The 16,350-nt window shown below is 36.1% G+C and overlaps 1 pseudogene; it reads left to right on the forward strand.

Moving 5' to 3' along the window:
- The first annotated feature begins 3,288 nt into the window (after nucleotides 1–3,288).
- Nucleotides 3,289–7,557, forward strand: LOC142525996 (scarecrow-like protein 9; annotated as a pseudogene).
- The last annotated feature ends 8,793 nt before the right edge of the window (nucleotides 7,558–16,350 follow it).

Below are 16,350 nucleotides of genomic sequence, written 5' to 3' on the forward strand. Positions count from 1 at the left end.
AGAGATGAAGTCAAGAGTGAACGGTCCTACAGTCATAAAGAGGGAAGAAGACTAAGTGTAGATACACGAGAATAGAGACTTGTATAAAGAAGTGTATGTGAGAGTGTGTGTAAAGAGTTCCTCTGTAATTTCCATTCTTGTATCTTGGCTGTGATAAATAAAAAGCAACAGGTTGTTCTCCCGTGGACGTAAGCCGAAAGGCCGAACCACGTAATCTTCGGTGTATTCCAAGCTTTCTTGAATTGCTGCATGTGTGCTAGATATCGAAATCATCTTGAGTAAATTGTTAATTCTGGTTAAACAACAATTGGCGTCGTCCGTGGGAAGCGAAGCCACGACACGACACGAATAACAATCAAGAAGATGGGCTCTACGAAATTTGATATCGAGAAGTTCACAGGGAAGAACGATTTTGGCCTGTGGAGAATCAAAATGCGAGAAATCCTAATACAACAAGGACTGGAGGAAGCATTAAAAGGAACAGAAGCCATGATGGGTGATCCGAAAGAAAAGGTGCAAAATCTTGCAAAGGCACAAAGCGCAATCATTCTCTGTCTTGGAGACAAACCCCTGCGTGAGGTCTCCAGGGAAGTATCAGCAGTAGCTATGTGGACCAAACTCGAATCACTCTACATGACTAAATCCCTTGCCAACAGGTTGTACATGAAACAAAAGTTATATTCATTCAAGATCACTGACGAGAAGAACATCTATGAGAAGATTGATGAATTCATCAAAATCTTGGATGACTTGGAAAATATTGAAGTTAAATTGGAAGGAGAGGACAAGGCACTAATCTTGTTAAACTCTCTCCCAACTTCATATGAAAACTTCAAGGATGCACTTCTCTACGGCAGGGAGCAATCAATCTCATTGGAGGAAGTCCAATCAGCTATAAGGGCCAAAGAACTATAGAAGGGAATGAACTCTCATGGTCATGGGCAAGGAGAAAGTCTAAATACACGAGGGAGACCTGCTAAAAGACAGCAAAGGAGGAACACTTCAAGATCAAGATCCAAGAGTCAAATCAAATATAGGTGTTTCTTATGTCACAAGGAAGGACACTTCAAAAGAAATTGTCCAGAAAGAAGAAAGAATCATCAAGGAAAAGGCTATGAAGATGGTGAAGCCTCTGTGACATCTGATGGATATGACACGGCAGAGGCATTGGCAATATCAGATCAAGGGACATCAACTGAATGGATTTTAGACTCTGGATGTACATTCCATATGTGTCCCACAAAGTCATGGTTCAAAACTCTTCATGAAACAGATTTGGGAGTGGTCATCCTATGGAACGACAGATCATGCAAAGTAAAAGGTATAGCCTCCATAAGACTTGGAATGGATGATGGCTCATATAAAATCTTACAGCAAGTCAGATATGTACCAGACCTCAAAAGGAATCTAATCTCCCTGGGTACACTTGAATCAAATGGTTGCTCCTTTAAATCAGAAAATGGAAAATTAAAAGTACTCAAGGGATCATTGGTGATTATGAAGGCTGTAAGGAAGAACTCTCTGTACATCTTGCTGGGGAATACAGTCTTGGGAAGATCAGCTGTGGCAGAAGATAAGACTAATAGAACATGGCTTTGGCATAAAAGGCTAGGCCATGTAAGTGAAAGAGGTCTAATGGAACTATCTAAACAAAAACTACTTTGTGGAGACATCATCAAAGGAATGGACACTTGTGAATTCTGTATACTAGGGAAAGCAAAGAGAGTGAACTTTGAGCCTGGCAAACACACTACCTCAAGGCCATTCGAGTATGTTCACTCGGACATATGGGGCCCCTCAAGGACAGCCAGTCATGCGGGAGGGAGGTATTTTATGTCAATCATAGATGATTACTCCCGAAGGCTTTGGGTCTTTGTACTCAAAACTAAGAATGAAGCATATACAAAGTTCAAGGAATGGCTAGTATTGTATGAAAATCAAATGGATACAAAACTGAAGCACCTTCGAACTGATAATGGATTAGAATTCTGCTCTGATATGTTTAATCAATTCTGTGCAAAGAAGGGTATCGTGAGGCATAAGACAGTTGCTGGGACACCCCAACAAAACGGGGTAGCTGAACGTATGAATAGAACTCTATTGGAAAGAACAAGATCCATGCTGCTAGATGCAGGTCTACCAAAGGCCTTTTGGGGGTAAGCTGTGACTACAGCCTGTTACTTGATTAACAGGTGTCCTTCAAGTGCAGTAAACTTCAAGACCACTATGGAGATGTGGAAAGGTGCCCCCATAGACTACTCAAATCTAAGGGTGTTTGGTTGCATGGCCTATGCTCACATCAAAAGAGACAAGCTTGAGCCTCGAGCAGTAAAATGCATCTTCATTGGATATCCTAATGGAGTGAAAGGATATAATATGTGGAATCTAGAAGATAAAGGTCCCAGGTGCTTTATTTCGAGGGATATAATATTTGATGAAGAAAAAATAGGATATATCCAACATAAAGAAACATCAAATCCGTCAAGTGAACTTCCCTTGGAAACACAGATTGAGGTGGAGAATTCTGAAAATACAAATGAAGTTCCTCAAGATTCTATGAATACTGATCATGGAGAAGATCCAATACAGACTGAATTAATCACTGGTAAAGACAATGACTCCTATATGCTCACAAGGGACAGAAAGAAAAGAGAAATAAAACCACCTCAGCGATTTGGACATGCAGATATGATTTTATTTGCACTAAATATAGCAGAGCGGATAGATTACTCAGAGCCAACCTCCTATAGAGAAGCTATAACCTGTCAACAGAAGAACAAGTGGCTTGAAGCTATGAATGAAGAATTGAACTCATTAAACAAGAACAAAACATGGGAGCTAGTTAACAGACCTAAGGGACAAAGAATGGTGGGATGCAAGTGGATATTCAAGCTTAAAGACTCTGGATTAAGACAGGAAGGAGTACAATATAAAGCCAGGTTAGTGGCAAAAGGATACATACAGGTGGAAGGCATTGATTTCAACGAAATCTATTCACATGTTGTCAAACATGCTTCCATCAGAATCTTGCTGGCATTGGTCACTCAATTTGATCTGGAATTAGAGCAACTTGATGTTAAAACAGCATTCCTGCACGGAAATTTGGAAGAAACCATATTCATGGAACAACCGGAGGGTTTTAGAACCTCTGAAAATTAAGGAAAGGTGTGTCTGTTAAAGAAATCTCTATATGGTCTCAAGCAAAGCCCCAGGCAATGGTATAAACGGTTTGATGAGTTCATGACACAAATACACTTTGTGAGAAGTAACTTTGATAGCTGTGTGTACATGAGAAGTGACAGAAATCAACCCAAGATCTTCCTGCTCCTCTATGTGGATGACATGCTTGTAGCAAGTAAAAGCCGTACTGATTTACAAGCACTCAAGAAAATATTAAGCTCTGAGTTTGAAATGAAGGAACTAGGAGAAGCAAGAAGAATACTCGGGATGAATATCGATAGGGACAGGGGAAATGCAACCTTGTTCCTAACCCAAAGCCAATATATAAAGAAGGTACTTCAAAGAGCTAGGATGCTGGAATCAAAACAAGTAAGTACACCGATTGGCCAACACTTCAAATTATCTACTGATCACTCTCCAAGCAGTAAGGAAGAAGAGGAAAACATGAAGAATAAACCCTATGCCAATGGGGTAGGGAGCATAATGTATAGCATGGTATGCAGCAGACCAGATCTCGCATATGCTATGAGCGTGGAATCACGGTTTATGGCTAACCCAGGAGAATTACATTGGGAGGCATTGAAGTGGACCATGAGATATTTGAAAGGAACTTCAAACTTGGGACTGATGTTCAGACAACAGACGAATGAGAAACAACCACTTGTTGGATTCGTGGACTCAGATTATGCTGGGAACTTGGATACGAGGAAGTCACTCACTAGATTCATCTTCACGCTCTATGGAACTGCTATCAGCTGGAAAGCTACTCTCCAACCAGTTGTTGCCTTGTCTACAACCGAAGCAGAGTATGTAGCACTTACAGAAGGAATAAAAGAGGCTATGTGGCTCAAAGGAATACTAGAAGAACTTGGGATTACACAACAGTGGGTAGCAGTCCACTTTGATAACCAAGGAGCTATACACCTTACAAAACACCAAGTTTTTCATGAAAGATGCAGGCATCAAACTACACTTTGTAAGGGACATCATGACAAAGGGCCTGGTTAAAGTAGAAAAAATCTCAACACATGAGAACCCTGTTGATATGATGACAAAGGCGATGCCACAAGCTAAGTTTAAGCATTGCTTGAACTTGGTTAATGTGGTGGAGTCTAAATAACCCAAGGAGTATTGGAGAACAGCCTGTATTTGGAAGACAAGGTGGAGATTGTGAGGGAAGTGTCTCCCAAATGATCGGCACGTGAGGGCCCGGTGACTGAGATGAGCCAAGGATGTGGAAAGGAGTTATTGACGGTTGCAACCACTCAACAACCAAGGAGTACTAGAAGTAAAGGAGGGAATGCTTGAGTTGGGTCAATATATATATACATATCATAGTGGTTCTCGGAGAGAAACAAAAAAAGAGAAGAGAGGAAGTCAAGAGTGAACAGTCCTAATGTCACAAAAAGGGAAGAAGACTAAGTGTAGATACACGAGAATAGAGACTTGTATAAAGAAGTGTCTGTGAGAGTGTGTGTAAAGAGTTCCTCTGTAATTTTCATTCTTGTATCTTGGCTGTGATAAATAAAAAGCAACAGGTTGTTCTCCCGTGGACGTAAGCCGAAAGGCCGAACCACATAATCTTCGGTGTATTCCAAGCTTTCTTGAATTGTTGCATGTGTGATAGATATCGAAATCATCTTGAGTAAATTGTTAATTCTGGTTAAACAACACATTGAAGTACCTTTTTTTTTGTCTCCATCCACGTTGTAACTTGTAAGTCATTTTCGAGTTGAAAGATGTAAGATTGTCGGAGGATTAGAACGAACGATCTAGCTGTATTCGTGTCCAGTGGATGCCTTGTGTTTATGTTACTGAGGAAACTTGGATTTGTTCGATCTGCCCGCGGAGTGGTGTGCAATTGGTCACAACCAAACCGAAATTGTCAAAAACCGAACTCACCGAATTGTTTTTTTCGACCGGCCGATACAGCCACTGAAACCGATTAAACCAAACCAATAAAATATCGATTATTTCAGTCGGTAACCTAAATAACCGATATATAATATATATATATATATATATATATATAGACACACACACATATATATTTTAAAAAATTTGTTTTTTCAATTTTTTTTCCACTTTCTAAACTTAAATGTATTAAATTTAAACAATTGAGCCGACCGATTTAAGCCATTATTTAATTTATATATATAAACTTAAATCCATTTAATCGCTTTAACCGATTTTTCAAATTCAAAACCGAAATCGAACCGATTAAACTGATATTTTCGAGAAAAAACCGATGAACTGAGTTAACAAAACCAAATTTTAAATTTAATTCAGTTTTCTCGGTCTAAACGATGTTTTGCAAATCCCTATGCCCGTGCAACACTACCTTTACGCAGAGACGGACCATGGATTCAAAACTACCTAGTGTTGGCTATCTCCCGTATTATACGCTAATAGAGTGAGTATTCGGATAAAACCAAACTTTCTAAAATAGAATTAACTAAATTTTTTTTCGACAAACAAAACCGACCAAGCTTTACTACAAAAAATCAAACTGAAAAAGCGGTAATTTCGGCCAGTAATCGAATTAATCGAACTTTTAGTTTTTTTAAAAAAAATCAAGTTTTTATTTAAAACTTAATATAAAAATAGAATTAAATAATTTAAATTTTACTTATTAAAAAATATTTTTTAAAGTATAGTTTTATTTCGGAAAAAATTTATTAGAAATTTGTAATATTTATAAACTTATAATCTTTATCTGTAAATTTAGTAATATTAATAATTTTTATATAAAAGTTCAATTTGTTGAGTTAATTGAAGTTTTATATTAAAAATCGAAACTGAACTAACCGATATTTAAAAAAAAATTAAAACTGAACTTTCGAGTAAATCGAATAGATTTTTCAAATTAATTAAGTTCGATTGGTTTTTTTGGTTGAAACCGATATTTTGCTCACCCATAGATTGTAATTGATATATGTCTCTTACTTGTCGATGTCTGCTCTTTTGAGGATAATACATATTTTTGTCCTTATTGTTTACCGCTTTTTCCATTTTAGTCTCTCTTCATTTTTGACTGCTTAATTAATCCTTCAATTTTTCAAAATCTTCCCGAATTGGTCCCTGTCGTTATCTTGACGTTAAGATTAACGTTGACCCACGTCATGTGCCTCTCACATTATCATTTCTTTGTGAAGGCAGTCGATTACTCATTTTCTCTTTTTCTCCCCACATGTACAACAACCCTAATCCCCAAATAAAACGATGGAAGGAAAGAGAAGAGCGAATGATTGGCGACACCACTGATTGCTTGAAGAAGTATGTTGTTTTCAAAGAAGTAAGCAAGCTTTCCTTGATATATTTGTCGCAGTTGTTGGCGCAAATTTTTATTGCACAGTTGTCGACCTAATGAATTTGCTGAATCGTTGTGCGGAAGCTGTATTGATCTTCAACAAAAGAGGTGGAGAAGAAATACTCAAGCAGATCAGGCGATACTCTTCTCCTTATGGCGATGCAAACCAGAGATTGGCGCGTTGCTTTTGTAATGCCCTTGAGGCAAGAATGGCCGGAACGGGGTCGGATATGTATGCAGCTTTTGCTGCGAGGCGAATCCCCACGTCCGAGTTGTTGAAATCTTATCAAATATATGTGACGTCATGTCCCTTTAAGAGGATGTCGAACATATTCGCAAACAAGTCGATAGGGAGGTACACGAGGAAGGCACCAAGGGTTCATATAATTGATTTCGGGATCCTTTATGGTTTTCAATGGCCTTGTTTGATCCAAGGCGTGTCATTGAGGGCGGAAGGCACTCCTCGGTTGAAAATAACGGGCATTGATTTCCCTCAGCCAGGATTCAAGCCGGCTGAGAGGGTGGATCAGACAGGGCGTCGTGAGCTACTGCAAGAGATTTAATGTCCCTTTTGAGTATAATGCCATAGCTAAAAAGTGGGAGAATATTTGTATGGAGGATCTCAAAATTGAAAGAGATGAAATGGTGGTTGTTAATTGCTTGTACAGGCTGCATCATGTGCCGGATGAATCCGCAGGTGTGAATAGCCCGCGGGATAGTGTCCTCAAACTTGTCAAGAAAATTAACCAGATCTTTTTGTACATGGAGTGATCAATGGGACATACAACACCCCGTTTTTCATGACAAGGTTCCGGGAGGTTTTGAATCATTACTCGTCGTTCTTTGATATGCTTGAGGCGACGATTCCACGAGAGGATCAAGATCGGTTGATGCTCGAGAGGGAGATGCTTGGAAGGGAGGTGATGAATGTCGTAGCGTGCGAGGGATTGGAAAGGGTCGAGAGAGTGGAGACTTACAAGCAATGGCATTTGAGGGACTTAAGGGCTGGCCAAAAATTGTCATCTAGCAAGCCAACATGTGGATCGGCGTGTCTTCTGGCGAGTTGATAAATTCATAACCCAGCTCAACCTAAGGTAGGTTGCGGGTTAGATGGACTCACACCAAATTTGACAAGTTTATATTAAACGTCATGCCCTTTTTATTGCTTTAAAAGTACTAAATTTTTTTTTTATATAAACACTCACTTTTTCGGCCATGTACCTTTCTCACATGAAAATATTTTTATAAAATACTTTACCCTTTAAAATTAAACACTAACAACTAGCATTTTAAAAATCAAGTGAAATAGTCATAAAATCTGAAATCGTCTTCTGTTTACCAAACCTAAAAAGAAATAATTTGAAAGGTAAAGCCCATACTATAACCTCTCAAAAACCACTCATACTCATGATAAAAGTCATAAAATCTTTTAACATAAATCATAACATATATGCGGAAACTAGCGTCGGTCCTCGGGTCATGTGCACCTTCAGTCCCGTCGGATCAACCATCAAGACCTCCATTAGCATTATCATGATAACCCGCATCCATCACACCTAGTGAGTCTAAAGACTCAACACACCATAATCTTTATAACGAGTAATACGTAATACAGTCAACATATAACGGTGAAAAATACTTGTACTTAAAATATCGTTTTCATGAAGAGGCATAAACATAAACATTTTCGTAAACATTTTCATGATGCATAAAACTTTAAACATAAACATTTTCATAAAATACTTTTTCATGACATGCAATCATAAACCTTAACTTTTTCCTTTTTCCTCAACATGACATGACATAAAACCTTTAACATGATCATGAACATTTTCCTTTTCTTTTTCCTCTTTTCTTTTGTTGAATTCAGATCGTTAATTGTGACTTTCCTGATCATGCTCATGAGGGTCGATGGATCCATCTACATAAAACCACAGTACTGGGTGGCGGGGGACACCAGCAACACTCTCACCGGTCAACTGGGCCCTGGCCTATCATGATTCGAATAGAAATACGATCGTCGGGGCTCCCTCTGGGGCCTTTTCCCATAAATGGGCTCCCTCTGGGGCCTTTTCCCCTCACGATATTCCCATTCTTCCGTTACCACAAAACCGTTACCACATATTCGCAATGATGGAAACACGATCGTCGGGCTCCCACTGGGACCATAACCTTCACGACGTCGCCAACATTAACGAATTAGTCACAATCATTTCACATCCTTCAACATTTTTCATTCACATCATTTTAGAAAAATCATGAATATCATTACATTTTTTCTTTTTGAAACCAAGCATGCAACATGTATTTTAAATGTCTTCTTAAATCATAAAAATCATTTAGACATCTAAAAAAATCATATTTTAATCATGAACAATTCATAAACATTTAAAAATAATCGTAATTTCATAAAAACAGCATTTAGGGCACTGCCATGACCTTTACTAATTTTCCCGATGTAAAAAGATCGTTTTACCCCTGGACTCGACATTTTACGTTTTCGACTTTTTTCTAGATTTCATGACTCTAACATGTCCCAAATAATTATTTAAGCTTACGTGAATTTTTCCATAATTTTATTTGGCTTAAATGTTAGACTTTTTCAATTATCTTTAATTAATTGTTTTAACGGTGTTTTAATCCCGAAAAATACCAAAATTTAATATAAAATTCCTAAATTCTAAATTTAGTCTTTTTATATTGTTTTAGCCCTTATGGACCACGACTCGACCCCCTTGAGCCGTTTTCCAATTTTCACGAGTTACCCCCTAGCCATGTTGGTCCAAAACTTGCCCAACATCATAAATTAGCCTACTGGACCCTAAGTTTACCAAGAAACCAAACCAAACCATAAAACGAAGCCCTCCCATGAGACCCCATGCTGGCCGAGAATCCTACCTTGCATGGGTTCTAAGTTTTGCACACCTAGGGACCTAGCCAACGCCCCAGCACCCGAGCCAACCTCTAGTGTACCTTCTTAGGACCCTATTGAGACACCCTAACCAAGCCCGTGACCCACGACATCCCTTGGACGAGCCCTGGCCCCAGCCAAGACCCTGCCTCACCCTACAACAAGCAGCCCGATCACTTTTCCCCATGACAGCAGGTTTCGGTTCTTCCTGTCTTGCTTCTATAGCTTTTGGTGGATCGTGTGTGTTTCTAAATCACATAAAACCTTTGTTTAGACTTAACTTGACATCATGGCAGCCCCCTAACATGCTTGTACAATTTTTGTGCAACATAAATCATGAATTCGAAACCTATAAGCATTATATTTCGAAAATTCTGGAAAAATAAGACATGTTCTTCATGAATCCTATAATCAAAGCATTAATATGATATGATGGATGAGAAAAGGAGATGTATGGCGTTCCTTTGCGTAGTATACGCTCGAATATGCGTTGACGACGAAGAACGGGACGCGACGATGGCTTGGTTTGATGCTAGAACCTTCGAAAAACCCCTCCAAAAAGAAGTGGGCAGCCGTGAGGTGTGTGTGTGGTGTGCATGAAAGAGTTTCTGAATTTTGAAAAGGTGTGGCCGTGTGTTGTGTCTAGAGTGTAGGGTTTTGGGATCTTTTTAACACATTAAATACTAATTTAATTACTAAGTAGGCTTTAGGCCTATTAAGCTATAAAATTTAAGCCCATTAGTTTTAATTAGGATTAAATAAAATAATAACAAAATTTTTCTTTAATTAAGTTGTGAATTTATTAGCCGGGTTGCCAAAAAGTTCGTATTTTAGTTGAAAAACCAACACCGATAAAATTTACGCCCCGGCGTATAAAATCACCTCAAAACCCTTTATTTTTAAAAATACTTAAAAAGCATCACCCTTAATTTAAATAATTAAAAACAATTAACCAATAAAAACATTTTCTATTTTTCAGCCCTCGGTCTCCGTTCCTCGATCGCAACTCGAATAACCTTTAAAAATATATTTTAATGCAACCATGTAGAAAAATATATTTTAAACATGCAAATATGCACAATATAATTAATTCATGCAATGAAAACATTTAATTAAAATACAAGAGAATTTAATAATTGCATGCATGTGGTTCGCGTGGACCTTTAAATTTTCGGGGCGTTACACGAATGTTTAAAGTACCGGAATTTTTGATGATTTAGATTTGAAGGGATATTTGGAACCTTGAGATATTTGGGTTATAATGTTATAAGAAATGGTAATCAAGGATATTGTAGGATGAATCAATCTTGGGCTTGAAAATTTAAGTGTTAGTGAAATAATGTTGTGGCAAATTAAGAATTTAAAGTGATGACAATTTAAGGTGAAGTTGATCAGTTAGTTAAGTTATAAGAGTAGACATGGAGCTAACAAAATTTTGGGAATTTAAGTTTAATGTATCATAATTTTTAATCGTGATCTTAAGAGTTAAAATTATACTTTTGTTGGAATTTAATTTTTCTAGAAAGTTGGATGTGATTGATGGTTAAGATATTTGACAGACGCATGTAAGAGGTGAGGTAGATACCTTGTCTTGAGAAATTTTGAAACTCATTAAGAAACTTGGGGCTAAGCGGATATGTGTATTGAAATTATTTTATCCAAAGATATTTGGATTAGGTAAGTTTGAATTTCAAATTTATGGGATATTTGTTCATACGAAATTTTTGGGTGAAATAAAAATAAAAGAGAATTAGTTGTGTTCAACATAAATTATCAATGAATGAATATTAATATTTTTATCGAGTAAGAAATCTAAAAGCTTGATATGAGGATTCTAGAACTCTATGGGTTATAAGTGAAGTTGATTTATTAAATTTAGTCTAATGGTACCATGGGATAACTTATTAAGTTTTATACGCTAATTTTAATTAAGCATTATGGATACGTAAGAATGCGACATTCGTTTCAAGGAGGAAAGTCTAAGAGTCTTAGGCCTCAACTATATTGTAATTGAAAATAAAATATTTTAAGCATGTAATTGGGACTTGAAAGGTTTTAAACTATAGGTAGAAGATCGATATTGTATATTTGAGTTTTATGGATTAACGTTATTCGAGGATTAAGATTTACAACAATTTTATATTGCGATGTGCTTGTAAATAGTTAAGTTACAAAAGTTTGGTGCCGTAAAATAAAGATTCGATTCAAGGATCTTAGGCTAATATTATTATGGGGTGAGATAAATTTTAAATTTTGAGTGTATTATCGAGGATAGGGATCGATCAGTAAATTTTGGTGCTATGGTATCTTAGGGTGAACTGTATAAATACAAATGTAATAGATCAATGAACATTACAGGTACATTGTAAGAAAAGTAAGACGCAATAAAATTCGGACTGCCATTTCTAATATTGGGAAGTTTGAGAAAAGTCATAATTCGAGGCCTGAGTAAAATAGAACTAAGTCAACATAAGTCGTTCTAAGTTACGATTCGCAAACGAGGATTTTAGTAGGCAATTTGATTAAGATTGAAGAGACGTAAGGACATCTTACACTTATTTTATCGGAGTAGCGCAGCGGAAGCGTGAATTATTGGGATACTAGAATTAAGAATCTAACTTTTGATTATCGAGGATAAGCGAATTTCGGGGACGAAATTCAATTCAAGGGGGGTAGATTGTAACGTCACGAAAATTTGAAGGTCCACGTGAACCACATATGTGCAAGTTATTAAATCTCTTTGGTATTTTATTTAATTATTTTAAAGCATTAAATGCATGTTTATCTCATTAATTTGTGTTTAATTATTTTTATGCATTTTATGCATAATTCATGCATGATAAGATTTAATTCAAGAAATTTTAAAAGTTCATGCAATCTAAGTATTTATTTAAATTAAGGGTTTAATTATTTTTATGCATTTTATGCATAACTATTGCATGACAGAATTTATTTCATGATAATTTTAAAAGTTCATGCAATCTAGGCTTTTATTTAAATTAAGGGTTTAATTATTTTTATGCATTTTATGCATAACTATTGCATGACATAATTTATTTCATGATATTTTTAAAAGTTCATGCATTAGGGTTTCAAGATGCATTTCACGCCCGAACAAGAACGGAGACCGGGGAATTTTCAGGAAAATTATTTTATTACATGATTAATTTTTATTAATTAATATAAGGTGTTTTTAAGGCTAGTTTTCAAAAATGGGATTTTTCTGGGTATTTTTACCCGCAAAATTTTAATTTTTAACGGTACGCAAATTTTAGCGAATCGGAGAACTTTTTAAGAGTTCGGCTAATATTTTCAAAATCTTTCCATCATGAAATATTTTTCGAGAGTGTGCTTAATGGACCGACTTTTAAGCTTTTTGGGCCTAAAATTCTTCCTAGCTTTTAACTAAGCATTTTAGGGCTCATTAACCAATTGTTTATTATATAACTTATCACCTAATAGTCATTAACCTAAACCTAATTATTTTTGCTTAGCCGTCACCCTCATTCAACACTCTCCACCCTCGGTTTCAGAACTTGGCAGCTGAAAGCATCGGCTTCCTTCTTGTTCTTGCAAAGAAAGCTCCATCCGGGTCTCCATTGTATCGTTCTTGTTCTTCAATCCATAAGGCACTCATTGTATCACTTATTTACGCATCACACACGTTTTATATGCTGGTGGTTGTATTTATGCATGAAAAGTTTCGATCTATCCTAGTACATGAAGAACCTTTCGATTTTCCATGAAATTATTGCATTATTGTGATGGTTGTTCACGTTTCATATATTTCTGTGCAAGGGGCTGTGGGTTGCTGATGCTAGAGGGTTGAACCATGTCTTGGTTTAAGGAACCTGATGCTAGAGTCGAGTATGAGAGCAAGTAGCCGTCGGGTTCTAGGTGATTTCGCTTCGGCCGAGCTTCGGGCGTGCCAGCGATCGTGTGGGTGGCTATGGGCTGTATGGGGCCGTGGTTGTGACTCTTGTGGCTCTAGAGGGATCTGAGGGTGGTCTACTTGAGCTTGGTTAATGGTTGGTTCCATCGGGTTGCTAGGATCGAAACTTGCGAGCCAAGGGAATAGGGTCTTCGGTTGCCATGGTGTAAGCGATCATTTCTACGTTGGTTTGCTCGGCAGCTTTATGTTTCGGGTAAGCTTGGTTTAGGAGGTCTCTTAGAGCCTTAAGAATGAGATTAAAATGCTGGACAGGTTGGGAGATTGGAGAGGACCGAAAGGTTATGGGATTGGGGGCCATGTGTTGCAACGTGAATATAGGATAGGGGGCCGATAGTTTTGTCTCTTGTGAGATTTGTAGCCGAAGATTTTTGGGGCGGTATTATAGTATTAGGGACTTTTTAGTGTTTTTAAGATATGGGAAGAATTTGGGAAAATTTTGATTAAGTTTCGAGGCAATTCGGGTTAAAACCGGGACCCCGATCCAAGTTTTAAAACGAATTAAATAAGCTGCGATTTTTGGCTCGATTTTATGTCTAGGAATGCTTTTTAATATGTTTTGAGACATTTTAAGGAGTTTGGTAAGCTTCGGGTCAATTTTAGAGGTCCAGGGTTAAAACGATAATTTTTGGGTTTCCAGGGGCAAAATTGTCATTTTGCACCCGGGGTGAGATTTTGGTCGTGTCAGAGCCCTGAGCACAAAATTATGATATTTTAAATGTTTATGCATCACGTTTATGAATTTCATGAAATTATGATAATTACGGTGCATGCTTGGTTTAAAGGAAAAATTATGTATATGCATGTTTTTATTTAAGTGATGAATATGTAAACACGTTTTGAAGGAAGTGATTTAGTTGTGACTAACACGATGACATGTAAGATCCGGGCTCAATGGGCGGGTAATGCCGTCGCTGATGACCCTCGCCGCCGGGTACCGCTGTTACACGTAGATGGATCCATCGACTGACATGATGACATGATGATACGAAAGTCACAGCTTATGAACGGAATTCAAATTAAGATTTTAACATGTATATGCTGACACGATGATACATGCTATTACCATGTTTTGACAGGTCAGGTTACGCATACAATATAATAACATGATGAGACATGTTTTGACACGTTACCATTTTACACGACACGCTTATGTTCATGTTTTTAAGCTCATGAAATGTATGTTGATTATGCTATTTTTCACTGCTGTGTGCTAAGTATATGTATTTGTTATTATTGGTACAGGTGTGTTGAGTCTTTAGACTCACTAGGCGTGTGTGATGCAGGTGAGTATTTTGATCAGGGGACCGGAGGTGCCGAAGACTGAGTAGGCAGGCGGAATGTGCGGTGACACGACCCGAGGACCGCATATTTTTCCCATTATAAATTATGAGATTGAATGGAGATGAATATTTTCCTACGTTGAAGATTTTAAGATTTTGACTGGTTCATGTTTACGTATGATTTTGGGATGAGTTTGGTTATTTTAAACTGTATTATTTTACTGTTAATATTTAAGATCATTTTTAAATGTTATATTTTTTTGTACAGCGCATGCATGCGAAATGTTTAATGGTTATTTTCAAAATGAGAGCTTTAGTAATAAAAAAAATATTTCCGCATTTTAAAACGAGTAGACGTTTCATAGTTTAGTTATAAACTGAAAAGAAATTTGGTTACTTTGAAAGGTTCCTATAATACCTATTTCATTAACATATGTTAAAGGATTTTGATAAATAAAAAGAAGTCCAAGTATAAGTTGGCTAGAAATATCTTTTGCTAATAAAAAACTGGTTAAAATACAGTTTTTATCTTTACAAATATATTCTTTTGGTAATTTATAATTTATTTGTAAAGGTTCTCCTCTAACATGAGAAAGAGAATGAGTAATTTTATGAAAATATTTTGTAAAAATTAATTCTTTTTGTATAACATTTAAATCTGCATTACTGTCAATCATAGTAATAAAAATTTTCTTATAAGAATTATCAATTAATAAAGTAATATTAATATATCATTTTTTAGATATAATCATATATAAAACAGATAAATGGTTTTTATTTGGATAAGGAAATGATATATCTTGAAGATTATCAAAACCTTCAGGATTTAAAAATAAATCTTCTTTGTTATTTTCAATAACAGAAATACGATAATTTAAGTTATTATTATTTTGTTGTAAAATTTTTATTTGTTCTTTAAGATTATTAATCTCTTTAGCCAAATCATATATATTTACTGGACTTTGGTTACTATATTTGAAACGACCCCTAGTTCTAAATTTTTTTTAATTTATACTAGATTTTTCTAGACCATGCGTAATTAATTCATCATAAATAAATTATCATAAATAATCCAATAAGTGAATTTCATAATATCCAAAACCTTTCATGCGGAATAAGTAAATAAAGCAATAAAAGTCTAAAATTCAACTCTATAAATTCTAGCATCTAAATAGTCTATAAGTAAAAATGATAATCCATAAAATCATCAAAAATCTTTAACTTATGCGAAATTTCTAGGTCCTCGGGTATGCACTGCGCCTCCCGGATGACTCGATAGTCTACACCTCACGACTCAACATCATCATCACCTGCAACCATTCAAACCTAATGAATTTAATGACTCAGCATGCTCAAACCTAATATAGCAAGTACGTAAATATACAAGCAAATGCATAAAAATTAAAAATTAATTTTACTAAAAATAGTCTTTTCCATGTAAACAAGAAACCTTCAACGTAGAGCCCAAAAATCAGTACACTTAAATCGATGCATTTATTAAAATGTTAAATTATTTATTTAATTTTTTAAAAATGATTTTTTTATCGATGCATTTTTTATGATTTGCATTATTTTAAATTATTATATGTTTATTTGATGCACGTTAAAACGTTTTCTTGAGTTTATGTTTCAGGCGAATATTCAATACGGGATCGGGATAGGAGACGGGAGATGATGTACGCGATGTATGAATAATATGCTATTTTATTTCAAGTCA

This window comes from Primulina tabacum, chromosome 15 (genome assembly GCF_025594145.1).
Source record: "Primulina tabacum isolate GXHZ01 chromosome 15, ASM2559414v2, whole genome shotgun sequence".
NCBI lineage: Eukaryota > Viridiplantae > Streptophyta > Magnoliopsida > Lamiales > Gesneriaceae > Primulina > Primulina tabacum.